This window comes from Heloderma suspectum, chromosome 3 (assembly GCF_057233095.1).
Source record: "Heloderma suspectum isolate Gila_16-S chromosome 3, 16-S_ref, whole genome shotgun sequence".
Taxonomy (NCBI): domain Eukaryota; kingdom Metazoa; phylum Chordata; class Lepidosauria; order Squamata; family Helodermatidae; genus Heloderma; species Heloderma suspectum.
The window spans coordinates 304,373,533-304,397,666 of NC_139460.1; the positions used below are offsets into that span (position 1 = coordinate 304,373,533).

The 24,134-nt window shown below is 47.0% G+C and overlaps 1 long non-coding RNA gene across 1 annotated transcript; it reads right to left on the reverse strand.

Annotated features, from left to right (window-relative positions):
* Positions 1-4,835: 4,835 nt before the first annotated feature.
* On the reverse strand, positions 4,836-23,886 carry LOC146351511 (uncharacterized). Its single transcript, XR_014788906.1, has 3 exons — positions 23,723-23,886; positions 10,321-10,393; positions 4,836-5,997 (listed from the first exon to the last, which is right to left on the reverse strand). It is a non-coding gene; the product is annotated as an uncharacterized LOC146351511 (long non-coding RNA).
* Positions 23,887-24,134: the final 248 nt, after the last annotated feature.

The window sequence follows — 24,134 nt, forward strand, 5'->3', positions numbered from 1 at the left end:
ACCTCGTATTGGATTTCAGGCATCTTTGGGTCATAAACATTATTAACATAGAGAGGAGAGGGACTTAATTTGGGGCTTTTACACATCTGGTGTTGCATTGATTATGAAGGGAGATGGTGAGGTTGTGATGGTTTACATTCCTAAACACAGCCAATGACTGTTTCGCAACAATGCCTTGAGAGATAACATGACACCGCCTGAAGTAATTACATAAAGCATTGATTAATTTAACTGTTCATTTACAGTTCAACATTGGTTTCAGATGAGCTGTACCACGAAGCAGCTTCAGATGGTGAACATGTCTCATTTGTATAATTGACTGTGACTAATTAAATCCAAATCTTTATAAAGATATTGAAATAAATTCCATTTTTGTCCCCCATATGGAAAAAAGAAAGAATAGAAAAGAAACAGTAAAAGATAACCAGATTAAAAAGTTAAGCTTTAGCCATATCTTTCCTACAATTGTATTTTAATTATGGGGCTGGGGGAATCAGAGGGCTGATATTTAATAATAGGAACAACAGGTTTGTATCACCACCAAGGATTTAAGGCAAAGTTGCAAGGAACTGATATCTAGCAATACGCTGCTGCTTTTAATTAATATCACTGTTGTTTTTATGCTAAAAATTTCAGGAAATTAACTGTTTCAACTAGGGTCGTGTACCGCCTCGACCTGAACCCTGATCTTGAGTCAAAGTGGGGCACTTTGGGACACTTTGGGCCACCTCTGAGGCAAGACAGAGGGGGCACGAAGCAGCATGAAGCAGGTTAGGTTGCTCCGAAGTGCTTCAGTAAGCTTCGGCATGATCCAGCCCAACCCAGGTGTATTTGTTTTATTTATTTATTAAATTTATTAATCATCCATCTGGCTGGTCACCCAGCTACTCTGGGCGATGTACAATAATAAAAACAGTTTAAAACAATAAAATTCTACATTAAAAACATCATATTTCTAAAAATATCCTAACCCACCCCAAAGGCCTGCCTGAAGAACAACCACTTTTTTAATGCATGGCGGAAGCTCATTAAAGAGGGGGCATGGCGGAGTTCCCTAGGGAGGGAGTTCCACAGAGTGGGAGCCACCACAGAGAAGGCCCTCTCCCTCATCCTCACCAGTCTAGCTGTCCTGGCCGATGGGACAGAGAGAAGGCCATCCAAGGCTGATCTTGTTAAGCGGCCTGCCTAGTGTTGCTGGAGGCGCTCCTTGAGATAGGTGTACCACTGCTGTTGGTGCTGCCCATCCCCCAGCTCCTTACCTGGTGCTCTGAGCATGCACCAGCAGCCGTATTGTTGTTCTGGGGTGGGGGAAGCCAGTGTTAAAACTGTGACTCCCTGTACTTCCAACAATAGATCCTGCAGGATCTATTTCCAGAAATTCAGGGAGTCACCATTTTAAAAATGGCTCCCCGTCCTGGAACAACAAGACAGCTGCCAGCATGCATCCAGAAGGCCCAGGAGCTGGCAGCAGCACCAGCTCCCACAGCAGCAGTGTGTCTCCCCTGACCCCGAACAACAAGCTGGCTGGCAGTGCACATCCAAGGGCCCAGGTAAGGAGCTGGGGGCTGGGGGCTATGTTGGGAGGGGGCGCCAAAGTGGGATTCAGATGTCCGAATCCTGCTTCGGCTCTGGAAGCTGAAGCAGGTAGGACCCCCCCCCAAATCAGCCCGAAGTAAATCAGGCCCACCTCAGAAGCCCCATAGAGGCCTCTGAGGCAGATCGGGGGGTCCATGCACAGCCCTAGTTTCAACTGCCAATCTTGCATTTGTTCTATATGAATATATTTTATTATTATTTGTGATCGATTCAGGTGAGCTCATGGGGAAGTGAGCCAAAGTCAAAGGGGCTGAGATGCTGAAAGCTATGCAAACTCCACCCCCTGGATGGATTTCTCCAGCATCCCTAGTTTACATAGCTTTCCCTGCCTTGCAAAGGACTATGGCACTGCTCTGTTTTATTGTCTTTGGTGTAATGCTTTTAATTATTTATTATTTTTCATTGTTCTTGCACTGTTTTTACATTGTTTTTTATACTACATTATATATGTAATGTGGTGTGAACCACTTAGAGATTTTAGAATATTAAGGGCTCTCAGGGGTTCACCTTAGGACCTGGACCCCCTGAGCAACTCCTTAAGGATCTGATCTCTTGCCTCCTTAAGAGTCCCACCTTCCTTCGTTTGCCTTCCCCTTTCCAATAATGTGGGGTTTCATCTGTATACATGGTGTAATTGACACTCTAGACATGGGGTTTAACTACAATAATTTATTGGTAAATTAAAGCAAGCAAATCACAACTAAAGGTATTTACACAATAGAGCTGAGGGATACAAAGGCATTAAGAGAAAATAAAAGTTGCAAAATGGAAGTTCCTTTACCCTAGCTGTACTTAGACTTCTCTGGGCTGCTTCTTCCTGCTCCCTCTTCAGTCTCTGGTCTCCCCAACTCTGCTCTTACTGGTTCTCTTGCTTTCTTCACATACCCCCTTCCTGCAAAACCAAAAGTACTGCTACAAACCTGAAGAAATGAAACTTAACTGAGGAAATGAAACCGAAACTTAACTGGGGAAATGAAACTACTCCTCTCTAGTGATGTCAGAGAATTCCGTGATGGATCTCGGTGAGGCCAAATGCCAGTGCATTCGGCCACCCGAAATCCATCGTAGAACGAAGCCCCCACCCACCCAACCCACGGAAGGCGAGCGGGACGAAGTCCCCGCCGCCCCCACCCCACAAAAGGCACACAAAATGGAGCACTTATCTGCTCCTGTCCGCGCTGCTTTGCGAATGGCGGCTGTCCTGCGGCCACCATTCGCTTCCTCCTCTTCATAGCTGTGATAGGCTACATAAATACTTACGTAGCCTATCACGGCTAATGCAGGGACGCCATTTGCATCCCTGCGGAGGCCGTGATAGGCTATGTAAGTATTTATGTAGCCTATCATGGTGGGGGGGGGGAACCCAGCATATGCAAATGGCAGCGGCTGCCATGGCTCAATACAGGGACACAAATGGCGGTGGCTACGACAGCTGCCTTTTGCGTCCCTGCAGGGCTGCCCAGCGGCTGGATGTCCGGCTGTGGGTGGCTGGTAGGGATGTCAGAGAATTTCGCCATGAATCTCAGGGAGGCCAAATGCCAGGGCATTCAGCCCCCCGAAATCGGTGGCGGAACGGTCTGCCACCCCCCCCCCGCCCACCCCCTGGGCCGGGACTTACTGGACTCTTCTCCAGGTGGACTTCAATCGGGCCATAGGTCCATGCAGAACCTCCAGGAGCATGCCCTTTGATGACCTCAGTGCCTGGGCAGGTTGATAAGGGAGAAGGCACTCCCTCAGGTATACAGGTCCCAGGTTGTTTAGGGCTTTTATACGCTAGTACCAAGCCCTTAAACCGGGCCCAGCAGTGCATAGGCAGCCAGTGCAGTTCCCTCAGCAAAGGAGTTGCATGGTGAGAAGAGGCAGCTCCTGATGACAGCTGAACTGCTGTATTCTGCACCAGCTCCAGCTTCCAGACCAGCCTTAAGGGCAGCCCCACTTAGAGTGCATTGTAGTCTTGGGGTTAATAATGCCTATACCACTGCAGCCAAGCTATCTTTGTCCAAGAAAGGCCATAGCTGGTATAGTAGTTGAAGCTGGTAAAAGGCACTCTAAGCCACCATGGTCACTTGGGCCTCCAGTGACAGTAATGGATCTAGGAGTACCCCCAAACTATGAACCTGATCTTTCAGAGGAGTGCAACCCCATCCAGAACAGGCAATGAGCCTATCTCCCAGACTCGGGAATCACTCACTCACTTACTCACGGGGCTTCTGTCTTGCCAGGATTCAGCTTAAGTTTATTGGCCCTTATCCAGCCCATCACTGAATCTAGGCACTATTTCAGGACTTGCACAGCCTCACCTAGCTGATCCCAATGTCACAGTGGGGTAGAGATGTGTGTCATAAACATACTGATGGCACTTGGCTCCAAATCTCCTAATGACCACTCCCAACAGCTTCATATAGATGTTGAACAACACTGGGGACAAAATGGTACTCTGCAGAATCCCATAGCTCATTTGCCAAGAGGCTGAGGAATGGTCACCCAATGTTACTCTCTGAAATCAACCCAACAGGTAAGACCAGAACCATTGTAAAACAGTGCCTCCAATGCCCAGCCCACAGAGTCAATCCAGGAGAATACTATTGTCAATGGCATCAAAAGCCAATGAGAAACTGAGCAGAATTAACAGGATTGCACTCCCCGTCTTCTTCCTCCAGTAAAGGACATCCATCAGGGCAACTAAGGCTGATTCAGTCCCATAACCAAGTCAAAACCCAGACTGGAATGGGTCTGGACATTCAGCATCCTCCAAGAGTGCCTGCAGTTGCTCCACCACGACCCTCTCAAGTACCTTCCCTAAGAAAGGGATATTTGTGACTGGGTGGTAGTTGTCAAATACCATTAGGTCCAGAGAGGGTTTCTTCAGGAGTATTTGCACCACTGTCTCCTTAAGGACAGCAGGGACCCCCCCTTTGTGCAAAGATGCATTTACCACTCCCTGGACCCACCCAGCCATACCCCCTCCGCTAGCTTTTATTAGTCAGGAGGGGCAAGGATCAAGAGGGCACATGGTCGGTCACATTGCTGCAAGCACGTTGTTCCCATCAGCAGGCCAGAGCAACTGAAATTGATCCCACAAAATCGGGCAGATACTGTGTCAGACACCTCAGTGGAGTCTCATTCGCTGCGGAGACAAGTAATTTTGTCCTCAAAGTGCAATGCAAAATGGTCACAGTGGGTCCTTGAGGGGACCCGGGTCCCATTAACTGGGAAGAGTGTTAACATTCCCCAGACCACGCAACAGAGCTCAGTTGTTTATTTACAACATTTGTACAATATGGATGTGTAAATAAATAAATAAATACAAAAACTGCAATTCCTGTTGGCTTCTGTACATGGACTGGAGAGGGGCACCATCTTGTCCTTGACCTTAAGCAGAAAAATATCTTGGGCCAGCCCTGCTCCCCTTTATTCTCTCAACAACCTGGTGAGGTAGATTCAGTTGAGTCTTCCTGTGAGCAGCATGGCTTGGTAGGCTTTTGAATCTGGCTCTCCACAGTTGTTCTGTGTATATACCTTCTATTCCTGCAGCCTAATCATTATCCATCACTGGACAACTGCCATCCAAACATTACAACATGGCTCCATCAATGCATGGGGGAAGGCATTTGCATGTTGCACTGTTATGGCCTTGTGAGACAATGAGGCCCCAGCCACGACCGTTGAATCTGGAAGCAGGTTGCTCTTTGCTTTAGTGCAAACTTAGGATTAGTGAGATTTAAGGTTCAATGGTGATACATGCAAAATTGAGCCATGCCTTCTCCCAAGGGCCAAAGTGGCAGCCCTTACTTCTGCATGGCAATATTAAGTAGTGAAAGAATCAAGGTTCCTGTAAAATTAACACCCTTTTATAATCTGAGTATACCTGGGGATGTCTACATTGTGGACATTCACTTTCTCATATGCATTCAAGATGTAGTATGCTTGTACATAAAAAGTTAACTAAATCACATTTTTAGGGGGTGGGGGGTTCACTCCAACTTTTTTTACATGAGGCAAAATTTCATATTTACTCATATGGAACAAAGCTGAGGTAAATCTGTGCTGTGTACCAAGCACAGCTGCAATAGTTCTCATGCAAAGTACTCTTCCAGATGTCTTTGGATCTGATGCCAAAAGCCATCATGTTCATAAATCCATGGCAAAAGCGCATCATTGTGGGGCCAGTGTCTTTTGGTTGGGGGAAAAATGAATCTTTCTGCTTTTGCTGTGACATTTATATGGCAGCATAAAACTTGAGACAACGTTCCATTTCAGAAGCTCACAAACATTTCCAGAGAGTGTGAGGCACATTTTAATATGAAAGGTGTTACACAAACCACCTTCCTTCCCCTCAACAATCAGGCAGAGACATCAGCTGCTTTTTCACTTTCCATCCTCATCAGTGCTTTATCAGACCTACAACAACATTCAGAAAAAAAACAATACTAATAAATAACTGAAAAGGGTTATACTAAGATATAATTCCAAAGTCCAGACAGCCTGTGTATGACAGAAAATAATCACAATGAAAAAAAACCTTATATGTATACTCACTGCCTTGTTGTGGCAAAGGGGCTTGCGTAACTCAGTGAAGCCATAAGCTATGCCATACAGGGCCACCCAAGACGGACAGGTCATGGCAGAGAGTTCTGACAAAATGTGGTCCACTTGAGAAGGAAATGGCAACCCACTCCAGTATTCTTGCCAAGAAAACCCCATGGAACGTATCACAAGGCTAAAAGAGATGACGCCGGAAGATGAGCCCCTCAGGTCAGAAGGTGTCCAATATACTACTGGGGAAGAGCAGAGGGCATTTCCAAGTAGCACCAAAAAGAGTGAAGCGGCTGGGCCAAAGCCAAAAAGGACACTCAGCTGTGGATGTGTCTGGTGGTGAAAAGAAATTCCGATGCTGTAAAGAACAATATTGTTTAGGAATCTGGAATGTCAGATCAATGAATCAAGGTAAGCTGCAGGTGGTCAAACATGAGATGGCAAGATTGAACATCGACATCTTGGGAATCAGCGAACTCAAATGGACAAGCATGGGCGAATTTAATTCAGGTGACCATCATATCTACTACTGTGGGCAAGAATCCCTTAGAAGAAATGGAGTAGCACTCATAATCAACAAAAGGGTGGGAAAAGCAGTACTGGGGTACAATCTCAAAAATGATAGAATGATCTCAGTACGAATCCAAGGCAAACCATTCAACATCACAGTAATTCAAGTCTATGCCCCAACCACTGAGGCCGAAGAAGCTGAGGTTGATGGGTTCTATGAAGACCTACAACACCTTCTAGAACTAACACCAAAAAAAATGTCCTTTTCATCATAGGGGATTGGAATGCTAAAGTAGGAAGTCAAGAAATCACCAGGATAACAGGCAAGCATGGCCTTGGTGTACAAAATGAAGCAGGACAAAGGCTAATAGAGTTTTGCCAAGAGAACACGCTGATCATAGCAAACACTCTTTTCCAACAGCACAAGAGGCGACACTACACATGGACATCACCAGATGGTCAATATCGAAATCAGATTGATTATGTCCTTTGCAGCCAAAGATGGAGAAGCTCTATACAGTCAGTCAAAACAAGACCTGGAGCTGACTGTGGCTCAGATCATGAGCTGCTTCTTGCAAAATTTCAGCTTAAATTGGAGAATGTAGGGAAAATCACTAAACCATTCAGGTATGACCTAAATCATATCCCTTATGAATATACAGTGGAGGTAATGAATAGATTTCAAGGATTAGACCTGATAGACAGAGTGCCTGAGGAACTATGGACGGAGGTCCGTAACATTGTTCAGGACAGGAGGCAGCAACTCAATCCATCCCAAAGAAAAAGAAATGCAAGAAAGCAAAGAGGCTGTCTAATGAGGCTTTACAAGTACCTGAGGAAAGAAGGGAAGCGAAAAGCAAGGGAGAAAGGGGAAGATATATCCAACTGAATGCAGAGTTCCAGAGGATAGCAAGGAGAGACAAGAAGGCCTTCTTAAATGAACAATGCAAAGAAATCGAGGAAAACAACAGAATGGGATCTTTTCAAGGAGATCTTTTCAAGGAAATCGGAGATATCAAGGGAACGTTTTGTGCAAAGATGGGCATGATAAAGGACAAAGAAGGCAGGGACCTAACAGAAGCAGATGAGATTAAGAAGAGGTGGAAAGAATACACAGAAGAACTATACAGGAAAGATCTTAATGTCCTGATAGCCATGATAGTGCGGTCACTGAACTTGAGCTGGACATCCTCGAGAGTGAAGTCAAGTGGGCCTTAGGAGAAGCATTACTAACAACAAAGCTAGCAGAGATGACAGTATTCCAGCTGAGCTATTTAAAATCCTAAAAGATGATGCTGTTAAAGTGCTGCACTCAGTATGCCAACAAATTTGGAAAACTCAACAGTGGCCACAAGACTGGAAAAGAAGGGCAATGCCAAAGAGTGTTCAAACTACCGTACAATTGCACTCATTTCACATGCCAGCAAGGTGATGCTCAAAATCCTACAAGCTAGGCTTCAGCAGTATGTGAACCGAGAACTACTGGAAGTACAAGCGGGGTTTCGAAGAGGCAGAGGAACTAGAGATCAAATCATCAACATTCACTGGATCATGGAGAAAGCAAGAGAATTCCAGAAAAAGTCTATTTCTGCTTCATTGACTACGCTAAAGCCTTTGATTGTGTGGATCACAACAAACTGTGGCAAATTCTTAAAGAGATGGGAGTACCAGGCCACCTTACCTGTCTCCTGAGAAACCTGTACGAGGGTCAAGAAGCAGCAGTAAGAACCAGACATGGAACAACCGAGTGGTTCAAAATTGGGAAAGGAGTACGACAAGGCTGCATATTGTCGCCCTGCTTATTTAACCTATATGCAGAGTACATCATGAGAAATGCCGGGTTGGATGAATCAGAGGTCGGAATTAAGATTGCTGGGAGAATTATCAACAACCTCAGATATGCAGACGATACCACCCTAATGGCAGAAAGCTAAGAAAGAGCCTTTTGTTGAGGGTGAAAGTGGACAGTGCAAAATCTGGTTTGAAACTCCACATGAAAAAAACTAAGATCATGGCATCTGGCCCCATCACTTCCTGGCATATAGAAGGGGAAGAAATGGAAGCAGTGACAGATTTTACTTTCTTGGGCTCCAAGATGACCGCAGATGGTGACTGTAGCCATGAAATTAAAAGACGCTTGCTCCTTGGGAGGAAAGCTATGGCAAACCTAGACAGCGTAGTAAGAAGCAGAGACATCACCTTACTGACAAAGGTCTGTATAATCAAAGCTATGGTTTTCCCAGTAGTAATGTATGGCTGTGAGAGGTGGACTATAAGGAAGGCTGAGCGCCGAAGAATTGATGCTTTCAAACTGTGGTGCTGGAGAAGACTCTTACGAGTCCCCTGGACTGCATGGAGGTCAAATCAGTCAATCCTAAAGGAAATCAACCCTGAGTGCTTATTGGAAGGACAGATACTGAAGCTGAAGCTCAAATATTTTGGACACCTTATGTGAAGAGAAAAGTCATTGGAAAAGACCCTGATGCTGGGAAAGATTGAAGGCAAAAGGAGAAGGGGACGGCAGAGGATGAGATGGCTAGATAGCATCACGGATGCAATGAATATGAACTTGAGCACACTCTGAGAGAGAGCGGAGGACAGGAAGGCCTGGCATGTTATGGTCCATGGGGTCACGAAGAGTCAGACACGACTTGACGACTGAACAACAACAACAACAACAGTGTGGTTATGCAAATGGCTTGTGGGGAACAGCATTCAATCCCATTTATGTATTTGGTGTTTGGAAAAACAGCCATGTTATGGCTGATTTTACATGGAATTTTATTTTATTTTGAAATAGAGTTTTAAAAGGTCACAAAAGAGAACAGCATATAACAATAATATAAAAGATCACTAAAGAAACTCACTTCGTCTATCACTGATATGCTTGTGGAACAACTAGAGTAAAACAACCTAAGCAGAAGCTCACTGTCTAATGAAAGAATGAAAATACAAGTTATATATTTATTTATTTCATTACAAGTTATTTATTTATTTATTTCATTTCTATACTGCCCAATAGCCGAAGCTATCTTAGCATATATAAGGGATACAGGCAACTGTATTTGGTTCGAATTTGATCAAATGTTTGAAGAGGTTCCACAGAAGGGACACCATAACATCTTGTCAGAATTAGGATTCCTTACTTGCTGCACTTGCTGAGTAAGTTTATATAGAGACATAGTCTCCCAAATTTTATCAACTCACTGCTGTTTAGTTAGGTGCTTTGCGGACTTCCAGTTATGTGCTATCCATGACTTTGCAGCTGTATACAATTGCCTAAAATGTCTTTGTGCAGGAATCCATGGTCATTACATTCAAAATGATGAAAAAGCATAGCTTCAGGGTTTATCAGAGGTCTAATCTGAATAAGAGCCATGGTCATGGAGTCAACAAAGGGCTGGACTTATTATTACATTTGTTTTATATCCTACCTTCATCCAAAGAGCTTAAGGTGGCAAATGTCATTCTCCTCATTCTATCCTCACATCAACCCTGTGAGGTAGGTTAAGCTGAGCAATAGTGACTAGCCCAAGGTCTGTCTGTGTTTCACAGATTGTCAGGTGCCTTCTGTTCCATTGTCCACTCACAGATGGACACGAAAAAAATATTACTCATCATACGGAAAAATATGCAGATAATTATGTAAGAGGTTTTGCAATAATTTACATAATTTACCTTAATAGGTAACGTTTGATGCATTGTCTCCCATTCCATTCAACTTTTCCTCTCCAGAAACTTGCGTATTTTCCTACAAATACATAGGTGTAAATTTTGAGAAAATAAATAATAATAATAACAACAACAACAACAACAACATCTGAAAACCCACAGACTCCATGAGGCCACGGGGTCGCTCCGCAGCAGATTTTGCAGGTCAGATTCTTAGAAATCCAAGCTCATTTTAGTACATCTCAGATTTCTTCAGCATCTCTAGCCCAAGGTGAATTTCATGCCTGAATGGGGATTTTAATCTAGGTCTTCACAGTTGGAGCCTGACACTGTAAGCACTATGCCATACTGACTCTCAGACATCGACTGGTTTCACATCAAGTTTCAAATCCATGCTCTCCCATTAAGTTCACTTGGTGGCTTTGGCCAGCCACATATATAAGCATTGCAACCTCATAGAGTTGTTGCAAGAAGAAGAAAAAAGGAAAATCTCATGGAAGCTGCCCTAGGCTCCTTGACGGATGAGTACATACACATGCAGTAAATAAGTGTTTAGGGATGGCAGAGAATTCCGCCTAGGGATGGGGGAGAATTTCTCCTCGAAACTTCGGGGGGCCGAGTGCCAACGCATTCGGTCCTCCGAAGGTTCGGGGAGAAATTCTCCGCCAACCCCCCGCCACCCCCCGCCACCGCCCCCGGGATGGGACTTACCTTTCATGAATGTCGCTCCTGGCGGCGGGTCCCGGCGGTGGTTCGGCAGGTCTTCGTCAGGGGCGGGGGCGGCAGCCAGTCTTTCGACCAGCTGCCGCTGCCGCCATTACAAGAAAAGTAAAAAAAAAAAAAACGCCCCTGTGATAGGCTACGTAACGATTAACGTAGCCTATCATAGCTAGATTTGCAAAGTCAGCCATGATAGGCTACGTTAATCGTCAGGTAGCCTATCATGGCTGACTTTGCAGATCTAGCCGTGATAGGCTACGTAAATCATTATGTAGCCTATCACGGGGCTTTTTTTTTTTCTTTTGAAGTTTGCAGCCGGGGAGGCGGGGCGCTTCTCCCCGGCCTTAATTTCGGCCGGGTGAGGCGGGAAGCCTCCCCCCCAGCCTGAATTTCGGCCGGGCGAGGCAGGAAGCCTCCCCCGCCAGCCTGAACTTCGGGGGGAGAAGCGAAGCGCCTCCCCCCCACCGCGAAGCAAGCTGCGAGACCAGGTAAGTGACTTTCGTACATCCCTAATTCCGCCACGGATTTCAGTGAGGCCGAATGCACTGGCATTCAGCCCCCCGAAATCTGTGGTGGAATGACCTGCCCCCCTGCCCCGCCATGGATTCCCCCCCCCGGGATGAGACTTACCTGGGGCGGATGTTCCGGATGGCGGCTGCTCCGGCAGTGGCTCCAGCGGCGGCGGCTGGTCTTTTGACCAGCTGCCGCAGCTGCCATAGTCGTCCTAGTCTTTGCCGTGATAGGCTATGTAAGTATTTCCGTAGCCTATCACGGTAAGCCAATTTTTTAAAAAAACGGTGTACGCAATGGTGGCGGCTACGGCGGCCTCCGTTTGCACTCCCTATTTGCATTCCTTTATTTTTTGCTGTTCTAGCCTATGTAAATATTTACGTAGGCTATTACGGTGAAAAAAAAAGGGGAACGCAAATAGCGTAGTGGGAGCTATTTGCATTCCTTTATTTTTCACTGTTCTAGCCTATGTAAATATTTACATAGGCTAGAACAGCGAAAAATAAAGGAATGCAAATAGCGCCCACTATGCTATTTGCGTTCCCCTTTTTTTTTGCCGTAATAGCCTATGTAAATATTTACATAGGCTAAAATGACAAAAAATAGGGAACACAAATGGCAGCCGCCATAGCTGCCGCCATTTGCGTATGCTGGTTTTGTTTTTTGGTGGGGGGGTTAGCTGTGATAGGCTACGTAAATACTTAAGTAGCCTATCACAGCAGCCTGACTGGACAAAAATGGTAGCCGCTATGGCGGCCACCATTTGCATCTGCACCAGCCGTCCGCGGCCGGAAATCCAGCTGCAGACGGCCCTGGCCAGCTGCTCTGCAGAGCCTCTGCAGAGCGGAGCCTGCTGGGCAGGATTCTGTCTCATTCAGTCTCAAGGAGAGCTGGTGTGATGCAATGGTTCCAGCTTGACCTGGAAAATGTCTGATTCAAACCCCACCTTGGACAGGTTGTTATCTCTCAACCTTGCCCGCCCTCATGTATAATATGGGGACAATAATATTGGCCTGCCTTATAAGATTGTTCTAAGAATTATCAAAATAGTGTGTATGTGAGGTAGGGATGGATGGGCTCACCTCCATCCGGTCCCTTCAGGTGATCAACGAGCCATCATCACTTGTTGCAGGAACTACAGGACAGCTCGGCAACCACCTGAGAAGTTCTGCAAGGCCATCTCTCACCTTACCACGATCCCATTAGGAGTGGACGAAAGTCCCTTACCTTTTGCCGAAGCTTGTTCGTGGTGGTGGGGAGGTGCTTCGCTGATACCCCCGCGAAGTTCAGGCCAGGGGGGAGGCTTCCCGCCTCGCCCCGGCCGAAATTCAGGCCGGGGAGGAGGCTTCCCGCCTCGCCAGGCCGCGAACGTGGAAGTTAAAAAAAAAAAGCCCCCTGATAGGCTACGTGACGATTAACGTAGCCTATCATGGCTAGATTTGCAAATCTAGCCGTGATAGGCTACGTTAATCGTCACATAGCCTATCAGGGGGCATTTTTTTTCTTTTATTGCAATGGCGGTGGCGGCAGCCAGTCAAAAGACCGGCTGCCGCTCCCGCCCCACTCGAACACCCGCCCAACCGCCGGCCAGACCCGCCGCCGGGAGGAACATTCGACGAAGGTAAGTCCCATCCCGGGGGGGGTGCGGGGTGTGGGGGGGTTCAGAGGATTTCTCCCCGAAACTTGTTCGGGGGGCCGAACACGTTGGCGCTCGGCCCCCCGAAGTTTCGGGGAGAAATTCTCCGCCATCCCTAGATCCCACTGTATGCAGAAATCACAGCTTGGTTATTACAGGGCCCTTTACCCCTGTAATGTTGAGTCATTGCCCCTTTTAGGCCACCGTAGATGCAACATTAGATATATGGAAGTAACTGAGCTGTGATTTCTGCACACAATGGCAGCTCATTAAGGTGATGGGCAGCCTCAGTGCTTCCCAATGATTGCTGAGTGGGCAAGTGAGCCCCCCACGGCCCAGTGAGTGGGGTGCTTGGACAGAAGGGGACTCCAGTGGACTCCACCCCCTCCTTGGACTCTAGTGTGAGGTGTACATGTATAATACTGTGGACACTGATGGTGCTATATCAATCAATAATAAAGAGAAGCATCTTATATATATAATTCAAAGTTGGGAGGTAGTTGGTCATCCCTTTTTGACTGCCTTCCCATTGACTGATTCTAATGAAATATACTTCATTGAAAAGCTCTTGACATGCAGATTCCATGAATAATGATGGTTTTCACTGTAATTCAAAGTTGGGAGTTTATTTATGTCCATAAAGCATTTTTTGTTTTTAAGAATGAGGCTAACTTCTATAACAATGTACTATAAAGTTTTATTGTTAATATAAAAAAGTCAAGTATAATTAAACAAACATAACTAATTGCAAATTAGAGCAAAATGAAGTATGAGCACAAAAAAGTCTCCATTCACCTGTATAAATAGAGGTTCAGGCCAAAGCACAATGATATGCCAGTAACATACGGCCTGTAAACAAGTCATGAAGTGATTAAGATACACCAACAGTCAAAATTAACCCATTCAGAGTTTACTTATTGCCCAGAAAGGAAGTCTCTAGCTGATAAATTTACCAAAATAACATTTAAAAGTCTCCGTACACCTTGATAAAAACAGGTTCAGGCCAAAGCACATTGATATGCCAGTAACATACGGCCTGTAAACAAATCATGAAGGGATTAAGATACACCTACAGTTAAATGTAATTCAGTGAAAGTTTAGGTATTGCTCAGAAAGGATGTCTCCAGTTGTTATATTTAGCAAAATAACATTTAAAAGTCTCTGTACACCTTTAGTTAAGTTAAACCTTTCTTTAGATTGGATTTTTCTCCACAAACTGTGTTTGCAGGGAACCAGCTTGCTCATGATAATGATGATGGATCATGAGAACAATGAAGGATGGTGATGATGATGGCAGCATCCTGAATGTTTGTATGTATGTATGTATGTATGTATGTATTTATTAAATAATTTATTAATCGCCCATCTGGCTGGTCACCCAGCCACTCTGGGCGATGTACAATAATAGAAACAGTTTAAAATGATAAATGTCTACATTAAAAACATCATATTTCTAAAAAAATACCCTAACCTACCCCAAATGCCTGCCTGAACAACCACATTTTTAATGCATGGCAGAAGCTCATTAAAGAGGGGGCATGACGGAGTTCCCTAGGGAGGGAGTTCCACAGAGTGGTAGCCACCACAGAGAAGGCCCTCTCCCTCATCCTCACCAGTCTAGCTGTCCTGGCCAATGGGACAGAGAGAAGGCCATCCAGGGCTGATCTTGTTGACTGGCCTGTCTGGTGTTGCTGGAGGCACTCCTTAAGATAGGCTGGACCGGAACCATATAGGGTTTTAAAGGTCAAAACCAACACCTTGAATTTGGCCTGGAAAACAACTGGTAACCAGTGCAACTCCTTCAGCACTAGAGTGATATGATCTCGCCGGCAGCTGCCTTTAATCAGGCGAGCTGCTGCATTCTGTACCAGCTGCAGCTTCCAAACTGTCTTCAAGGGTAACCCCACATAGAGCGCATTACAGTAGTCTAAACTAGAGGAGACCAGGGCATGTACTACTGATGGGAGCAGATGGTCGGGAAGGTAGGGGCACAGCTGCCATATCAGATGGAGTTGGTACAGCGCTGTCCGGCTCACAGCTGACACCTGAGCCTCCATGGACAGCTGGGAGTCTAAAATGACCCCCAGGCTGCGGATCTGGTCTTTCAAGGGTAGCTGTACCCCATTCAACACCAGGTCAACATCCCCCAACCTCCTCTTGTCTCCCACCAGAAGTACCCCGGTCTTGTCAGGGTTCAGCTTCAGCTTATTCCTCCCCATCCAGCCACTCACCATCTCCAGACATTTGGACAGGGATTCTACGGCCAACCTTGGTGAAGATTTGAATGAAAGGTAGAGCTGCATGTCATCTGCATATTGATGACACCGCACCCCAAACCTCCTGATGATAGCCCCCAGCGGCTTCACATAGAAGTTAAATAGCATCAGGGAGAGGATGAAACCCTGTGGCACTCCACAAGTGAGCAGCCACGGATCCGAAACCTCCTCTCCCAGTGCTACCCTCTGGTAACTGCCGGAGAAGAAGGACCAGAACCACCGCAATATGGTGTCTCCAATGCCCAACCCCTCCAGGCAGTCCAGAAGGATACCATAGTCAATGGTATCAAAAGCCGCTGAGAGGTCGAGGAGAACAAGTAAGGAGCATTCACCCCTATCCAGAGCCCTCCTCATATCATCCACCAAGGCAAATTGCACAGGCACTGGATCACACCTGTAGGAGAGTGGGGAGGATCATTTACAATAGGGGCAAACAACCTAATTGGTCCAGGATTTCCCCCTGGACCAAGCTGGTTGGTCAGATGACATCAAGAGAGATGTCAACCCCACCACCAAAGATGCTCCACCCTCAAAGCCATACCATGATTAGGGATGTACAAACCACCCAGTGTCCAATCCAGGGGGAGGTCCATTGCGGGGCAATTCAGGCTGGTTGAGGCCCTATGAAGTCCTCTGGAGCCCTGCCGCATCCACCGGAGTTGGCTGAGTGGCTCTTCGGCTTCCTATAAAATGTGATATGCTAAAGGCAGCTGCCATTAGCCTATCATGGGAAAATTACAGCCATAAATGGCATATTTTACACCATTTGCGGTTGTAAGGCATTTACTTTTAACTAAATTTCAGTCTTTTATGGCTGTATTTAGATCGAAGTAAGCACTTTATGGCTGCAAATGGCATATATTATGCCATTTATGGCTGTTACTTTCCTGTGAAAAGCTAATGGCAATTGCCATTAGTGTATCATGTTTTATAGGAAGCCAGAGAGCCACATTGCGGGAACTCCTCTAGACCTGGACGTTAGTGCGGCCGGTCTGCTGTGGACTCTGGAGGTTGGATTCCTTGGAATCCAATTTCATTTGAGTCCATGGTGGATTTCTCCAGCATCCCTAACTATGATGTCATCAAGTCTGCCTTGCCCCATTTTTTCCTTCTCAGTGTGCAGAGAGAGGAATGGAGAAAGTGACTTGGCCAGCACTTGCAGGAGCCAGTTCCTGCTGGAGCTGGTCGAGTTGGCTTGGTCCTAGGGATGGCGGAGAATTCTGCCTCGGATCCCAGTGAGGCCGAATGCCAGTGCGTTCGGCCCCCTGGAATCCGTGGTGGAGCAAAGCCCCTCACCCCGCGAAACGCACACGAAACGGAGCCTACCTGGTTCCATTCACCGGTGGGTGCTCCTCAAATGGCAGCCGCAGCGGCGGCCGCCATTCGCCTCCACAGGAATGCTGTGATAGGCTACATAAGTATTTATGTAGCCTATCACAGCTAATGCAGGGACGTCATTTGCAACCCTGTGGAGGCTGTGATAGGCTACATAAATACTTAGGTAGCCTATCATGTCAAAAGGCAGCCACGCAAATGGAGGCCGCTGTAGCTGCCGCCATTCGTGTAGCTGCCTTTTGCCGTGATAGGCTACATAAATACTTATGTAGCCTATCACGGGCTAACGTAGGGACACAAATGGCGTCCACTACACAGGATGCCATTTGCGTCCGTAGCAGCCCGGCAGCAGCTGGAGGCCCTGCTGTGGGTTAGCCCGGCCAGCGGCTCCGCAGACTAGCCATGGAGCGAAGCCGGCTGGGCAGGATTCCAGAGGGGAGGAACAGATCGCCTCCCAACCCCCACCCCCGTCGAGGATTCCGGGGCGAGGAACAGATCGCCTCCCCCCAACTGCGGACCCCAGCGGAGCCAGGTAAGCAGGGTTTTGTACACCCCTACAAGTTGGTCCTTGGCCGCACTGCTCACATCCCAACTTGGGAATGATCAGCAGCACAGGAAGGGACTTGCCCAGGGCTTCCAGGAGCTGTCCAGGTTGCTTTGTGCAGAGAGAGGCTCCGGCATACACATCAAATGGCACCTCCAGCCAGTACAAGGGTTAGTAGTTGGACAGGTGTTGTCAGGATACAGAGTTCTTTCTGCACACAGACTTTTCCTTGCTGGATCTTCACAACACACTGTAGTACGTCGAGTGTGACTGGTAATGTGACTGACATCATGACTGGATGGATGATGATGATGATGTTAATACATGATTTGTCACTCAAAAACTTACTTACATGTGTATACTTCATCTAGCATCAATCCTGCCTGTACTTTTGGAGTGTGAGAGTGTGTGTGTGTGTGTGTGTGTGTGTGTGTCTGTGTGTGTATGACATCTCTGTACATGATAATGCTCAGAAGCATCGTATTTATTTATTATCTCTGAAAAGCTTCTATTCTATTAAAATATAAATTATTAATATTTGAGGGGTGAGGTAAAATGTTCTATTTCTTTTTGAGATGGCAATCCTTAAATATTTAAGTTGCCTCACATTTACTGCAGGCTTGGTTTTATCACACATATAAAAAGCGTTTAATATATGAGTTTGGGATTTCCACTGACAAGAGACTTATTGTTTACATTAGTTGTGTTTTGGAGACAGAGCCATCCAAGCTCCTACTCTGGTGCTATTCTGTACACTGGGCAGGATAAATAATAGGCTGTAGCATTGTCGCAAGAGGTGGATGAATGAGGATTATATGGACAATGAATGTGGACAATGAATACCAGTGAATACCAATCATTATATGGCTAAGGGAGCCAACAGAACATCTGTATCTCCTTGGGCAATGCAAAAACACATAGGTAAGGAAGCAACTTTTATAACCGCTGCCTTTGGGGTTGCTTAAGACACTGTAGCAGAAACAGGTTTATGCCCTAGATCAGCAACCAGTGATATCCAGCACTCACCACCTAAACTGCCAAAGTAACCAAGATTTAGGACTAGATCACACAAGCAGCAGAAGAGGTGTTTGTGTTTGCGATCAATGCTCAAACTGTCTGTGTGAATGGGAAACTTGCACAAATTGAGCAGCAATCGAACAGGAGCTTTGAGCAAGTTTCCCAAAATTTGCGCAACTTGCCTAATTGCATAATTTCTTCAACTTTCCTCCCTAGACTAAAGTGGGGCTGACTCAGTCTATGGAGGACATTTGCAAAATTAGGAAATTTGTGCAAACTGAACTGCGGATCAGGAATGAGACAAACGCAAGCACATATTTCACAATTTATGAATAAAGATGGGTGAACTCACTTGCATCTGCCCCTCGTGCTGCTTGCTTGCTAATAGCCAGCCACCTGACTGTTAGGTTAATTAGACCATTCACAGCTGTAATTTTGAGTAAATAGTACTATTTACGACTGCCATTTTATGCAAATTGTGATTTACATAAGTAGCATACACATGATTTTTGCACAAAATGCAGCCACGTGGGGAAAAGAGGAACTGGGAAACTGCAGACTTGCCCGACTCGGCATGCACTGAGTTGGGATAGCTCAGGGGTCCGCAGACTGGCATCCAGGGGTCAAGCTGGCGAAAACTCACCAAGCTCCACCCCCAAACCAGACTCCTCCACTATTTATTAATATTTTCAGTGAACATATACTCATGCTAATGCCTGCATTTGGAGCTTCAAACAGGGCATGCTCACAGTTTGCTGGCAAAAACTAAATTCTCATACATCCCTAATCCTTGGCAATTCGTTTTTTATGTGGAGATTACATAGGTAGATGATAGATAGATAGATAGATAGATAGATGTAGACGTAAACATAGATATAAAGGATTATTCAGCCAGATGATCCTCCACTTAAAGAAACCTGAAAGAAATCAGATTTTTCAAATTTGGATATTCATTAAATTTTGAAAGAAATTGAATGGTTGTTTCAGCTCTAAGTCATTTCCTCTTACAAAAGTGAATGGCAGAGCCATTCACTTTGTCCTGACACTGGTAGGGATGGTGGAGAATTTCTCCCCGAAACTTCGGGGGGCCGAGCGCCTACATGTTCAGCCCCCCGAACAAGTTTCGGGGAGAAATTCTCTGCACCCCCCCCGCCCCCCGCACACACCCCCGGGACGGGACTTACCTTTCCCGAATGTCCCTCCCAGCGGCGGGTCCGGCCGGCGGTTCAGCGGGTGTTCGTCCAGGGCGGGAGCGACAGCCGGTCTTTCGACCGGCTGCCGCCCCCGCCATTCCAATAAAAGAAAAAAAATGCCCCCGTGATAGGCTACGTGACGATTAATGTAGCCTATCACGGCTAGATCTGCAAAGTTAGATTTGATTGTGGATGAGGGGGCTGACCTGGCATGTATTACTGAGACCTGGTTGGGGGAACTGGGAGGGGTCACTCTCTCCCAGCTGTGCCCTCCTGGGTACTCGGTGCAGCACCAACACCGACTTGAGGGTCGGGGAGGGGGGGTTGCCTTGGTCTATAGGAATTCAATCTCCCTCTCCAGGCTTCCTGCTCATTCGAGTGCAGATCTTGAGTGTCTGTACCTTGTGTTGGGTACCCGGGACAGATTAGGGATTCTGTTGGTGTACCGCCCACCCCGCTGCCCATCAGACTCCCTGCCTGAGCTGACGGAGGTGGTCTCGGACTTGGTGTTGAGGACCCCCAGGATGATGGTCCTGGGGGATCTCAACTTCCATGCCGAGGCCGCTGTATCAGGGGCGGCTCAGGACTTCATGGCCGCCATGACAACCATGGGGCTGTCCCAACATGTCATCGGCCCAACGCATATAAAAGGACACACGCTTGATCTGGTTTTCTCGACTGGGCAGGTGGATGGTGATCTGAAAGTGGAGGAATTAACATCTGTCCCTTTGTCATGGTCAGATCACTTCCTGCTGAGGTTTAGACTTCTGGCGGCCTTTCCCCTCTACAAGGGTGGGGGACCTATTAAAATGGTCCGCCCCCAGAGATTAATGGATTCTGATGGATTCCAGAGGGCTCTGGGGGATTTTCCTGCTGGTATGGCTGGTGCTCCTGTCGAAGCCCAGGTCGCTCTGTGGAATGCAGAGATGACTCGGGCGGTTGACACGATCGCACCCAAGCGCCCTCTCCCTCTGAGCAGAGCCCAGCCAGCTCCTTGGTATACACCTGAGCTGAGGGCAATGAAGCAAGAGGGGAGATGGCTACAACGCAGGTGGAGGAAAACTTGTGCTGAGTCTGACTGAATACAGGTAAGAGCCCACTATCGAGCCTACTCTGTGGCGGTGAGGGTGGCAAAGAGGCAGTTCTTTTCCACCAGCATTGCATCTTCTCAGTGTCGTCCAGCGGAGCTTTTCCAAGTGGTTCACAGCCTGTTACATTCTGGGCCAGGGAGAGAGACGGTGGAACCCTCGGTAGCACACTGTGACAAGTTTGCGCGGCACTTTGAGGATAAAGTCGCTCAGATTCATCATGAATTGGACTCCACCATTAATGCAGTTCCATTGGTAGAGGCGTTCAGAGCACCGTCTGGTCCAGTTTTATTGGATGAGTTTCAGTTACTGAGGCCTGAGGATGCGGACAAGGTGCTTGGCCAAGTCCGATCGACCACTTGTGTGCTTGACCCTTGCCCTTCATGGCTTATTAAATCAAACAAGGAGGGGTTGTCTGGCTGGGTCCAGGAGGTTGTAAATTCCTCCTTGAGAGAGGGAGTGGTGCCTGCTGCTTTAAAAGAGGCAGTAATTAGACCACTCCTGAAAAAGCCTAACCTGGACCCAGAGGATGTTAACAATTATAGGCCAGTGGCCAACATCCCCTTCCTGGGCAAGGTGCTTGAGCGGGTGGTTGTAGGACAGCTCCAGGCACTCTTGAATGAAACGGATTATCTAGATCCATTTCAATCGGGCTTCAGGCCTGGTTTTGGAACGGAAACTGCCTTGGTCGCCCTGTGGGATGACCTCTGCCAGGAGAGGGACAGGGGGAGTGCGACCCTATTGATTCTCCTGGACCTCTCAGCGGCTTTCGATACCATCGACCATGGTATCCTTCTAGATAGGTTGTCTGGGTTGGGAGTTGGAGGCACTGCACTACAGTGGTTCCGCTCCTACTTGGATGGCCGATTCCAGAAGGTGGTGCTGGGGAATTATTGCTCTGTGCCATGGCAATTGTGCCATGGGGTTCCACAGGGCTCTATTTTATCCCCCATGCTCTTTACATGAAACCGCTGGGGGAGGTTATCCGGAGGTGTGGGCTGAGGTGCCATCAATATGCGGATGACACCCAGCTCTACCTCTCTTTCTCATCAAAACCAGGTGAGGCAGTGGCTGTTCTGAACCAGTGCCTGGGCACGGTAATGGACTGGGTGAGGGCCAATAAACTGAAGCTCAATCCAGACAAGACGGAGGTACTGTTAGTGGGTGGTTCGTCTGCCCGGCTAGGTGATATTCAACCTGTTCTGGAGGGGGTTGCACTCCCCCTAAAGGATCAGGTTCGTAGTTTGGGGGTGCTCTTGGATCCAGAACTGTCACTTGAGGCACAGGTGAACTCAGTGGCACGGAGCACTTTTTATCAGCTTAGGCTGGTATACCAACTACGCCCTTATCTGGACAGAGATAGCCTAGCTACAGTTATCCATGCTCTGATAACTTCTCGTCTGGATTACTGCAATGCGTTATACGTGGGGCTGCCTTTGAAAACGGTCCAGAAACTTCAGCTGGTCCAAAATAGGGCAGCAAGATTGTTAACAGGGACTGGCCTGCGAGCTCATATTACGCCAGTACTTTTCCAGCTGCACTGGCTGCCAGTCCATTTCTGGGCCCGATTCAAAGTGCTGGTGTTAACATTCAAAGCCCTTAACAGCTTGGGGCCAGGTTACCTGAAGGATCGCCTCCTCCCATATGTGCCTGCCCGGACCTTAAGATCATCATTAGCGGCCCTTCTCCGTGAGCCCCTGCCAAAGGAAGTGAGGCGGGTGGCTACTAGGAGGAGGGCTTTTTCTGTTGTGGCACCCCGGCTCTGGAATGAGCTCCCTAGTGAGGTTCGCCTGGGGCCTACATTGTACTCCTTTCGGCACCAGGTGAAGACCTTTTTATTTTCCCAGGCATTTTAGCTTTCTAAATTTTTATCTTTGCTGTTTTAAATCTGTATTTTAAACTCCTGTACTGCTGCTAGGTTTTATTGTGGTTGTATTGTTATATTGTGGTTTTAATGTTCTATATATTTTAAATTGTTTTATTGTGTGTTGTTTGGTTTTAGTTTTTGTGAACCGCCCAGAGAGCTTCGGCTATTGGGCGGTATAGAAATGAAATAAATAAATAAATAAATAAATAAATAAAAGTCAGCCGTGATAGGCTACGTAAATCGTCACGTAGCCTATCACGGGTGACTTAAAAAAAAAAAAAGCGCGTACGGATAATGGCGGCCCCCATAGGGAGCCGCCATTCCCGTTCCTTATTTGGTCTCTGTAGTCTACGTAAAAATTTACGTAGACTACAGCGACCAAATAAGGAACGTGAATGGCAGCTCCCTATGGGGGCCGCCATTTGCATATGCGCTTTTTTTTTTTTTTAAGTCACCCGTGATAGGTTACGTGACGATTAACGTAGCCTATCATGGCTGACTTTGCAGATCTAGCCATGATAGGCTACGTTAATCATCACATAGACTATCACGGGGGCGTTTTTTTAAAAAAAAAAACTTTTGAGTTCGTGGCCGGGCGAGGCGGGAAGCCTCCTCCCCGGCCTGAATTTCGGCCGGGCGAGGCAGGAAGCCTCCCTCCCAGCCTGAATTTCGGCCGGGCGAGGCGGGAAGCCTCCCCATCCAGCCTGAACTTTGCGGGGGGAGCAGCGAAGTGCCCCCCCCCCACCATGAACAAGCTTCGAGGACAGGTAAGTGACTTTCGTCCACCCCTAGACACTGGGTGGCTCCATTAACATAATACTTTTGGAGAAGTAGTGTGGCGTTTGTTGAACCAACCAATTGACTGAGTGGGGAGGGGCCAGGCAGGGTTGCAGAACCTCTCTCAGCCAAGGGCTAAATTCCATTTTGGAGAAGCTCTCAGGGGCTGGATTCCAATGGTGGGTGGAGCTGAAAGCAAAAGGGCCACCACCAACCCCACCAACCCCAAATACCAGCATATTATAATTTAAAGCCCTTACTGCATGTAACTAAGACTTAGGAGGAGAGACATTTCAACCAGTGCTGGGCTGAAATTTTTCCCCACATTTTTTCCAACCATTCTCATTCAGTATGATAGAAGAAAAATTGCTTTCAAAAAGAAATTCAATGCTGAAGAAATTTCGGAGAAATTCTCATGGGTTGGGGTTGGGTTTCTTGGGCTTACCTTGTTTAGGAGATGGCTGAGGAGTGAGCACAAGTGTCCTGTTTTTCATTGTGCAATCATCTCTCTGGCAGCCTGTGGCCTCTTCAGCTCCCACACTTCATTTAAAGCCCAGGGGAAGATATGATGAGATAAGTCCTCCCCTAGGGGTTTTTTCAGATTGGTACATACAACCTGAGAGGCTAGCTGTGATTAGGTAAACTCAAGAACAGCACAAACATACATTATAGAACACGCTGAATGAGGCAGAACAATGGAAGCCTCTTTCATGGGAAGAGAAAACTTTCAGGAAATTGGAGGACAGATTTTGTCAGAGCACTAACTCCACCTCATTCCTGGAGCTAGACACAACGGTCCCCCCACCCACTGCTTCATTGTGGGGGATGCAAAATGGGGGCCAGCCTGCCATCATAGT